Source organism: Periophthalmus magnuspinnatus, chromosome 8 (assembly GCF_009829125.3).
Source record: "Periophthalmus magnuspinnatus isolate fPerMag1 chromosome 8, fPerMag1.2.pri, whole genome shotgun sequence".
Lineage (NCBI taxonomy): Eukaryota > Metazoa > Chordata > Actinopteri > Gobiiformes > Gobiidae > Periophthalmus > Periophthalmus magnuspinnatus.
In genome coordinates this window covers 24587733-24599260 of record NC_047133.1, presented here as the reverse complement: position 1 = coordinate 24599260, position 11528 = coordinate 24587733, and positions in this window count along the sequence as shown.

Here is an 11528-nt window from a genome sequence, read left to right as displayed (position 1 = left end):
GTCAAGAGAGCGTAAAAGAGCGCAGGAGACAGCGTGACGTCCGGTTTACCCTTTCACATTAAAAGCAGCTTCGACAGATTGTTTCAAATCCTGTCAAAATAAATGGGGCAAAAAATAGCCTAAAAGCTTACTAATAAAAAAAAAAAAAAATAATTAATTAAAAATAAATAAATAAATGGCATATGCTACAACTGTTATTTAGTATTTATTTTATTTATTTTTTTTAAATCTATCTGGAGTCTATTGAAGGTATATGGTAAATGCTTCACCCTTTGATTGAAAGCAGAGCCGAGCAATATCAATTTCCCAATGTCATGTCATGAAGGGAAGTAAAAATGGGATAGTGAAAATTTACATTTTCATTAGAATTTAGATAAATTTAGAGGAATAATGTCTCAGTCCAACCATAAAATCAATACATTACAATATTGTATTTGCTGAAAACCTGATCACTTTTGTGGACAAACAACTTGACTAGTCTCAAACCTGATTTCCAATTTAATCCCAAACAACATGAACCCATCGCACCAACAAACATTATTGGCCATTTTTAAAAATCCATAACAGTTAATCATTGGCTAACTGCTGTGTCTTGGGCTGCACTACTGAAGATGTCTGAAATGCCAGTGCAAGTTCGGTGCATGTGAAGATAAAGGAAGGGTGTGAGGATGTGTACGTTGGGGTCAAAGGTTGTCGGGTCCCTCCACGCCCCTAGCGGGCAGAGGATTAGCGGGATTACCCCCAGAGCAACCATGTCAGTCAGAGTAACACCCCATAGGCACCCCCTGTTCACCTAAGCCCCTTATCTCATCTCTCAGACACCTCCTTATATGATGATATACTATGTGTGTTGTGGTTTCTAATCCTCATAGTTGCATTTGCACAGTTCATGAGCACAAGATAAGGCGTCATGTCTGGGGGATTTTGTAGATATAGGCCCTGGTTTGCCCTCTCTGCTCTGTGCACAGCTCTTGTTTGACTTTGCGGTGTGTAACTTGTAGAAAAAAAAACAAAATGGGAGAGATCTGGTAAAACGACAGTGAACAGTGTCAGGTGAGGGATATGGCAACTTGAATTTGATTTTATTTATCACAAACAGAGAAAATAGCCTTGAATGTAAATAAACAACTCCTTCCAGTGCTCCACCTCTCTACTCTTTAAATGCAGTCCTGGACCATATATATTATAGTCTATGTCTGGACACAAGGAGCATAAGCAGTGGTTTATACAGGTCTTCATTAGACACACAAACACTCGGGCGCAACGTGTCATTTCACAAGAACACTGGACATCACAGACAATTACCCAGAGTGCTCTTTGTTAACACAGTCCTGTCTGCCGCCTAAACAGATGACATCGTCTGTTTACTGTAGCCCTCTCCACATACTCCACTCCAGACAGATATAAAGCTAGATATTGTGACACGATGGCTGTAAGAGACTATAGTTAATGAGTTGCATAATATATAAATAGGTTATTAGTGACATAGCCCACTGCAGTAATCCTCATTCGACTACTGCAATATAGTCTTCTGCACTATCTACCTTCCATCCTCCTCCAAAAACTGCGATACATCCAGAACTCTGCCATCCACGCCCGTTCCAGACACATATCACCCCTGTCCTCCCCGTACAATGCCGCATCCAATACCAGGTCTTCCTCATCACCTACAAAGTCCCTTCATAACCTGGCCCCTCCCTATCTCACCGACCTCCTCCATCAGCACTGTCCCACACACCGCCTCAGATAAGCAGACACCAACCCCCTCACTCCCCTCATCAGGACAAAGCACCGAACCTCGAGGGCCCGAGCCTCCGCTGCCGCCGCCCCCCGCCCTCTGGAACTCACTCCCCACAGCCCATCAGGACCATACATACTTGAGAAAAACTGAAAGAGTGTTTCTGGTGCATTGTATGCCATTAAACTTATCTATCTCCATGGAGACAAATATGTGACACCGCCAGGCCAATGTTAGAGATGAGATCTGTGGAGAGGGAGCTATGTTTGCTGTGAGAAGACATGCTTTTTGAGATATACTTTTGAGCAATAAAAAACACCGGTAATTGAATAAATGCAAGATGGACAACAACAACAACAACTAGTCATTATGCTCGGAAATTGAATCCCACATAGATCACATCGTACAGTCTGAGTTGTAAACACTTTTTTTGCTATTAAAGACACAATTTTCTGTCTTATAATGTTGTTTTCCTCATCTCAAACATACTCAGAGTTGTGTCTTGTTTCAGTCACACATGTTTAACACACAAACCCTGCAAATTTAGTTCTTCTCTCAAACTGAAAACACTCTGTTCCACCTTGTGATGTCATATGGTAATACAATATGGAGCATGCAGAAAAAGTCGGCCTTTACACTGCAAGAGTATTTTGCAAAATGCACCAAACCACTTTAGAAACAGATGGAGAGAAAAGTGTGCTGACAGATGATCTCACTGTGCTGTCCTAAAGAGCAAACAAAGCCAAACAACAGCAGGTCCGACCGAGCTTTATGCACTAAAACCACCTAATGACAGGGTTATGAGGTGAGCCAGGCAGATCTCAGCTCCACTCCTCCAGGCAACCGTCAATGTCTTGGGCTAAGGCTATTTAAAATGTCTATAAATTCTCCGGAGCCATCCTAAAGAGCATCTTATCTGCTCTAAGGGGATGGCCTGAGTGGATTTCTGCACTTGATCCTGTAAAAAGGTCTTATCCCTCAGTACTGCTCCTGGATTGGGACCAGAGCCCTGTGGCAGGTCAGAGCTCAACCCGGCTTAGATGCTCTGCTCCAGTCCTGCATACGCTGCAAAACATCCGTCTATAGAGGAGTATTGTGTTATTTTGAAGGTCACCAGTTGCACTTCTGAATGTCTGGGTTAGGGTTTCTTAGGTAATCTTCTGATGAAAACATAATTGAGGACCAAGTATTTTGTTAATTCAATGACAGTATCATAGTAGTGGAAGTAATAATAGATTCATTTGCCTGGGATCCAGAATAGACACTTATGCAAAACTTTACAAAAATAAAAAATATATGAAGATAAAAATCATTCTGGACTTACTGGGCAAATACACAGTGGTGGAAAAAGTACTCAGGTTTGATCCTTAAGTACAGATAATAGAGTAAAAAAAAACAAAAAACAACAACAACCCTCAAATAAAAGTAAAAGTATCACATGAAAAAAATCTACTTAAGTAAAAGTATGAACGTACCTGTTTAAAAATGTACTTAAAGAGTACAGAGTAAAAGTATTTCTTGCTGATTTTGAGGTCCTACAAAGCTTCAAATGAAATGATTTTGATGAAGAACTATGAATGTGTTAGAAATAAACCCCTCAACCTTTTCAGCAGGTCTTAAACAATTAAAAAACACTTTTACTTTTCAGTCCTGTTCAAAAATACAGTGGAGTAGCAAGTACAGATACCTGCTCTCAAATGTAGTGAAGCAAATGTAAAAAGTATCCACTGTAAAATTTAATTAAACAAAGACAGATATCATTAAAAAAAACAAAAACATTATGTTCTACCACTGAAAATACAACATTAGTAGTTGCAAAATTGTGACCCGGTTACTCTACTGTCAGCAGGTTCTTTGCTATTTGCTTTGCTACTTTAAATTTTATAGTAAACCTTTTCCTTACTGAGCAACCATAGAACTTTCTACTGCATTTAAACTCCTCCTTCATTTAAATGTCTGGACACCTTTGTTGGTAACGCTGCACAGTTCTTGGTGGCCATTCACAAGCGACAGTGGACACTAGATACTCACGAGTGGAGGCCTGAAGGCTGTGTGTCCCTCGGGGAGTTTGTCCTGGATCAAAATGTGGCTCATTGTTCCAGTGGAGAACAGGTGCTTTCAACAAAGACCAAGATCAGTGCAGCCCTGTGGGAAATTAGAGAAAATATCAAGGACTCGCAATTTCCACCATGGCCTTTTGAAAGGAAAGCAGGCGGCATAAGCTCAAACAGTGGAAATGTGTTGTACAAATGTGTCTATGGAGGAGACAGCTTTGTAAACCCTTTGTTTTATATTTGAAATCTTTGGCATCTCTCTCCGAAATTAGGGCGGCAGTGGCTTTGTAGTTAGAGGTAAAAGTTTGGTGGTTCAAATTTGGTTTTCGACCATTCAATGCAGATTGAGAGACTTGCTTCTATCAAGTAGCTATGTAGTTATGAATACACTACATTTTAAAATGACATTGAGCATCTTGAAATCTTAAACACAAATTTGGATATGGATTACTTTTCACATGAAACATAAAGATCCTATTACACAAACTTGACTCTTGTGAGCTTTATGCCATGTTATAATATTGTTACCTCATCAAAAACACACCTGCAGTTGTGTTTGTTTCATTCACACATGTTTGAGTAATCTTTTATTATCAGTCTGTTACATCTCCAAAGCTCAAAATGCTCTGTTCCACCTTGTGATGTCATGTAGTAGTAATTTTCAACTTAACAGCTCCTTTTACCTTTTGTTCAGTAGAGCCTGGCAATGTCAGGGCTGAAATTATCTGAATGATATTGGTGAAGGTGTGTGGAATAAAAAAAAAAGAAAAGAAAAAGTGGAGCACTTCTTGTAAGACCACATGAAGAACTCAGCCTAAATATGCAGAGTTTGTGTGTTAAAAATGTGTGAATGAAACAAAACACAGTTAAGTCCAGGTGTTTTTGTGATGAAGAAACAACATTACAACATAGATTGGAAATATAGACCCTTTAAATATGTCATATCTGTGTACAGCTGGCCTGATGCCAGCCTCCACACTGCAAAAATACCATTACCTTCAGATGCAAACTAAAATGATCTTAGGAAGAAAACCAACTTAACACACTCTCTCTGTTAGATGTCCTGTGTTGGACTCTTGAGGTACTTAGCCCTGTCACATACCAGAGTTTACATTACAAATCTCCATGTAGGGTTACCTGTGTGGGCTGATGGCAGCCTTGAGAGCAGCCTTTGCCTCATTGGCTGCTCCCTGTTCGTTTGATACAAGGCTGTGGTCCCTGTCAAAGAGGCCTGCTGTCTCTTTGATCGCAGACACATGACAAGGCTGTATGGTCCCAGAGCCCCAGGACTCGTCTGTCCACAGTCACTGTAAGACAAGGTCACATAGGGCGGCAGGGACAGCACATGACAGGACACTATGGACTACCTGTATGAATGGTCCACTGGGGCAGACGTAGAAAGTGTGTTATGGCATTGAAAATATATCAATGATAACATTTTGATTTTTATGTAATCTACAATAAAGAATCGAAAAGTCTGGTTTATTGAATCAATTGTGCACAGTTGTCAAAGAGCTGTTGTCCCTAAAAGTGTCGTCTCGCCCTCAGCTGACAAATGAACATACAGACAGTGTATTTATACCATTAAAACGATCATACCAGTTTAATCTAGTCCAAGTGGCTCGAGGCTGCTGGACGCAACAAACAAGAGATACATCTGTGCATAACAACAGATGGTACTACGGAGCTAAGACGTCTCCATGAATAAAAAATAAGGTAAAAAGATCCATGACAATACAAGCAATGATTTAGGGTAAAAAAAAAAAGGCAACAATACACACACACACACACACACACACACACACACACACGCACACCCACATACATAGTCACGTTACTAATAATTGTTAAATAGTTGCAGTTTATGCCAAACTATATTAATTTTTAATATAATGTTTGTATGTTCGCTTGATTTGGTCACCAGACATATTCCATTGGTTCAAAAGGTTCAAAAGTGGTAGAGTGATTGTCCTCTGATCCGAAGGTTGGTGGTTTGAATCCCATTGTTCTTGGACAAGATACACCTCACCCCTAGAATCTGCACACACACACACACACACACATATATATATATATATATATATATATATATATATATATATATATATATATATATATATATATATATATATATATATATATATATATATATATATATATATATATATATATATATATATATATATATATATATATATACATACATACACATTTGTAACTGAAGAGTAGTACATATATTACTCTTCAGTTACAAATCATCACCATACTGTACCTCAAAGCTCTCTGACAGAAGTTTTGGGCACTGTGTCAATGCGGTGAGGAAGACCCAGCACAAACATGATAAGAGGTTGTTGGTTAAATTACAGACTGCACTGCCCTAATGGAGTTCAGCTCTGGGACGAGGGAAGTGTAAGGTCACTCATCCTCTCTCTCTTCTCTGCTTCCTACATTCCTCAACACCAAGAAGGAAAAAACAGCATGATTATAGGGTCGATCCACTTCACATAACTTTATGTCCACAATCCACAGTGATTGAATCAAACTAGTGAGAATGCACGCAGGGCGCTTTGAGGAAACATGTAAAGGCCAATGCAAATAGATTATTGCACATTATGAAGTCTTTGTTAAAGGCTAACCATTAGCATTGGGTAAACATTACACAATGCATAGCCTGGGAAATATATGGCCCTTTTGTTTTATCACTGCACTTTATTCACATTTCTAGACAGTTTCCATTCAAGAGTTAGTGGGTCAGGACACTTTGGCACACTGATCACCAGCAAATGAATGTGAGTGGGAAGGATTGTAAGTATTTGGATGTCAACCCTGCTTTGCTATTGCCCCAGGTAAATCACCACAGGCTCAAAGTTGTTTTGAGAGGCTCCACTGTTGAACCATAAAAAATATTGAATTGAACAATGTTGTATTTAAGCTGAAGTACGCATTACCTTCATCCATTACCCATATGTTTTCCTCATAAATCAGTAAATTCTGTTTTCCCCCCAGAAAATGTATTATAAATGCAGAACTCTGTGATCATAACCAGATGGGTAGATGTTTCTAGTAATTATAAAACATTTTATTTACTACGAACTTGTGCCATGGGCCATGTGAGTCACTCACATGCTTTGGGATGAGAGTTGATTGGCTGTCCAAGGGTGGTCCACCCCGCTTCACTTTTGTGGCTGAAAAAGCTGCTCTAAAACTGTCCTAATGACTAAATAGTTCTTGCATGTGAATACTGGTGGTGTGCCAAGAAGCTATTGAGACTCCTGACAGAGACTAGTCACATAGATTTAGATAAATACATTGTTTTCCACAGTTTGAAAATCAGGTACCCCAGCTTTAAACTGTTAAAAAAAGGATCCAGTTCTCTAATTAAGGTGCATCATTTTCCCTCGTGGTTATGTGCCTGTAAATCTGTCCATCCCAAACCTGAGCCAGTGCAGGGAGGACTTGGCCTGTCCTTCAGGTCACTCACCTCAGGTCATAAATTGTGAGCTGAGTAAGACCCATGAAGAGCCATGAAATGCCAAGGCTTCCTTCAGGCCTTTCTATTAAAAATGCTGTGTCTGCTGCATGCTTTCAAACTATTTCATGTGGATGTAAATTTATTTCTGTAACCACTTTAAAGGTTACCTTTTCTGTCTTCTTTAAAAAATATTCCTAAAACTCATGTTTTTGCATCAAGGTTAAGTCACAGGTTATTGTTCCTGCAGAGACATTTCTCTTGTGCATTTGTCCCACATTTCAGTGTCGCTGGGGCAACCTGTCAGGAGCAGTATTGTTGTGAACTTGGTAAACAAGGTTTGGTTGTTTTAAAAAGCTACAGAGAATTTCAATCAATTGATGTAAAAATTGCATATTCAAAGAAACACAGTCAGTAAAATATTATTTTTAAAGCAATTGTTTCAAATCTTTCTCCTTCTCCAAAAATCTTCCAAGCTTAGTGTCCTTACATAACCAATCCTAAACACAAGCAAACACGTCTTTGGAGCTCTCTGTCAGTAAACCCGGAGCTTTAGGTGTGCTAGCGTGTATGTGCATGTACAGTGTCAGAACAAAACAGAGTAATGACAACATGAGTGCAGCTGCAGTACAACCGCACCTGGGCAAACACTTGCAGCCGCCCGTTTTATGAAGAGGTGGCACAAGCGTGAAATATGGCAACACTTACACAGCTAACGCTACACCACACATGTCGCTGTAGTGTGCACTGGGGGGAAGAATGATACGGTTGTGGCTTTTGATGTTGCATTACATTCAGAACAATTATAGCTGGAGTCAAGTAGGGTTACATTTGTTAGCTTTTATAGTGTACATATGTAATTAGACCAAAACATGTGCATCTTTTTGCTTATTCTCATTAGAAATCAGCAGTTGTTGGGATCTGTCTTCTGATGAGCATTTATTGTCTCCTCATGAAAAAAAAACATGTTGCATGAGACAATAGAGAGTCCAATCACTACACGTCCATAATACAAAGAACGTTGGCAGTTACCATTCAGACTTGAGTTATTTTTACAATGGCTGGTTCTTCAAATTCTTGGTACAGAGATAACAACGGCAATCAGGTTTTTATGTATGTTGATGTAAAGGTGCACTCTGTAACATTTGTGATAAAGGGTCCACTAGCCACTTATCTCCTTTAAGATGTTACATAGAGCACGATTCAAGCAGGAGAACTGAACCCATAACCTTGCCGTTAGTTGTCATGGGCAATGTTTAATTAGTTATATCCACAGTTCAACAACAGTTTATAACGCACAGAACTTTAACCGCTCGTCTAATTTGTATGTGATCACCATCATTTAGCGGTGCATTTGAAACAGCCTGTATTTTGGAGGCTTTTTAGAAAGACCGGTGTTTTCATTAGTTCTGGCGCTGAGCTGGCTGTGGCTCATTATGGCCCTAGATAACCTTTTAAAGATGCCCTGCACAGTCTGGTGTTAGTTCTAAGCCTCACCTGAAAGAACACAGAGCTCTGAGTGTCCACACCCACTCTTCAAAAGGCAAGGCAATGACATGTCTATCTCCTGTTTGTTTTTGCTGTGTACATTCAATATATCAGCATTTCTTTATTGAAACACCACAAGAGAACTGTTCCATCTGTCACTATTTGATTGACAGATCTGTATAATTGTGTGGTACCATAAAACAAACAAAAAATCTTGAAAGTCTATTTTAAAATTAGCAGCAGAACGACAAAGATTTTCATTGAGTCATATAACATTCGAGAAATAAGAGTGTGTTCAAACATTGCACAATTGAGACTAAACCTGAAACTATTATCAGGACTAAACAAGGACTCAAACAAGACCAAACTAACTCCGCATCAAAACTAAACTGAAATGGGCTGAATCTAAAATCAAATAACAAGAATTGAATACTCCCTAGGCCTCAATCTCTGACATATGCATAGACTTTTTAGAGCAATATATTATTCCCTAACCGTCCAAATTTGCTTAACCACAGCAGCTTATGAAGGTAAATGCATTTATTTAAATTTAATTGTATTCCCCGGTAAGAAAACCAAGGGATGGTGGACAGGTCTCCATGCACCCAATCATTTATGCTCAAAGACCTACACTCTAGCCATTTTGTAATTGTTTTGACCCTTTACAAATATTACAAGTGCTGGAAAAACACAGGGGTTTTCTTGGAGAGTGCGACCCACATATCAGTAGCGCTCCGGGTCATCAGGTGGAGGGGTTATGACCTGACCTAAGGCCTCATTACCAAAACCGGGAGCCAATTAGTCCCCAGATGTTGAGGCAATAGAGTTAGTGACAGGAAACAGCGGGGGATTGGATGAAAAATGTTCATACATTTTTGGATACGTTATTTTTTTTTTTACAGCATTCCAAGTTGAATCCCCTTGAAATTTAAACTTGCTTTAGTGTTTCCTGTTCTGGTCATTGTAGTAAGATAATAGATGAGAGAAAGTACGAGATTTGGGTCCGGATGTAAGAAATCATCCATGCTTGATTTAGGACTGTCCAGAGACTATGTGTAACCATACGTTTTTGGGGGTAGGGTCCGAAGCAAGGGAAGACCCCTGGAGATCCACATACAGCTTCAGCAGTTTGGGCTGGGCTGAGTGGGGGACTAATGAAAACAAATGATCAAACAAGGTCAAAAGGTGGAGATCAAGGCTGAGGCATGGTCCGCCCCTCTCAGTTTGCAGCAAAGGAGATTAATGAGGCCAGACAAGAGCCATTTCTCTATATCATTTTCGGCCTGAAGCCTGGAGCCCAGGGCACATTGGTGTGACCCACCTGTTAAAGTGTTCAGACACTGAGCAAGGAGGCATCAGATAAGAGCTCATCTTTTCGCAGCCATTGTCAAAGGCCTGTCCATATTGTTCACTAAATCTTGGGTCTGATTTTTTGTTTGAACAAAGGAAAAAACAGTTTGTAGCCAACACCACTGACTGACAGCATCACTGAACTCACAGTTTATTGTCTATAATAAATACAATAAATTATTCTCAATGGCACAGCCACATGTATGCATGTGTCAACCTTTGGAGTCAAATGGGGCATGTTTGAGATCATTTTACTTTCTCCATAATGTTTATCTTTTGCCATCAAGCTCTTTGGATTTGTTGGGGCAAGGGCTGTGCCGTAGTCATGCAGAATCAAAGCAGCAACAGCCGCCCAGTGAAAAGCTATAGCAGCAATAAACTTGATTTTTTCATTTTTTATTCCTTAAAACATATCACAACATAAAACATATCATACACAAACACTAAATTAAAAACTAAAACTTTAAAATTACATATTTTTTTACTAACTATGTAACTTTCTTGTGGGGGTTCGGTTTGCCTGGAATGTTCCTCATTATGGCATTAAATGTATCCATCTTACATTTAATCAGTTACAGGTGTATTTATTGCTAAGAAAAATACCTTGAAAAAATATATTCTTACTGTGAGTGAGATTATATCTTTCACCTGTAACTTGGCCTAGTAGCAGCACCTGCTGGTTTCCGTGGAGATTGACAGACCATCCACGAGATAAAGTGACATAGTGCACCTTTACATTTTATTATGAATAAATGAACACAAAATAATAACATGTGGAACTTGAAAAATACAGTTGAAACCAGAAGTTTACATACGCTATATAAAAAGACTGACATAAAATGAGACTAAAGTCAGAAGTTTACATACAGTAAAATTACTATGACTTTTAACAATCTGGGAAAGCCAGATGATGTTGTCATGTCTTTGGAAGCTTCTGATTGGTTTATTGACAACATTTGAGTTAATTAGAGAGACATCTGTGGATGTATCCGAAGTACACCTAAAACACACTGCTTCTTTGTATAACATCATTTGAAAGTCAAAAGAAATCCGCCAAGATATCAGGAAGAGAATTGTGAACTTGCACAAGTCTGGTTCATGATGGGTACGATTTCCAGACGAAGGTGCCACGTTGATCTGTTCAAACTATTATATGTAAGTATAAAGACCATGGGAATGCCCAGCATCACACTGCTCAGGAAGGAGATGGGTTCTGAGTCCCGGAGATGAACGTGCTTTGATCTGAAATGTGCAGATCAACCCAAGAACAAAAGCAAAAGACCTTGTGAAGATGCTGCTGAAGCTGGTAAGAGTGTGTCATTATCCACAGTGAAACGAGGACTGTACCAACATCTGCTGAAAGGACAGTACCAGGAAGAAAACATTACTCCAAAAGAAACATAAAAAAGCTAAATTACAGTTTGCAACG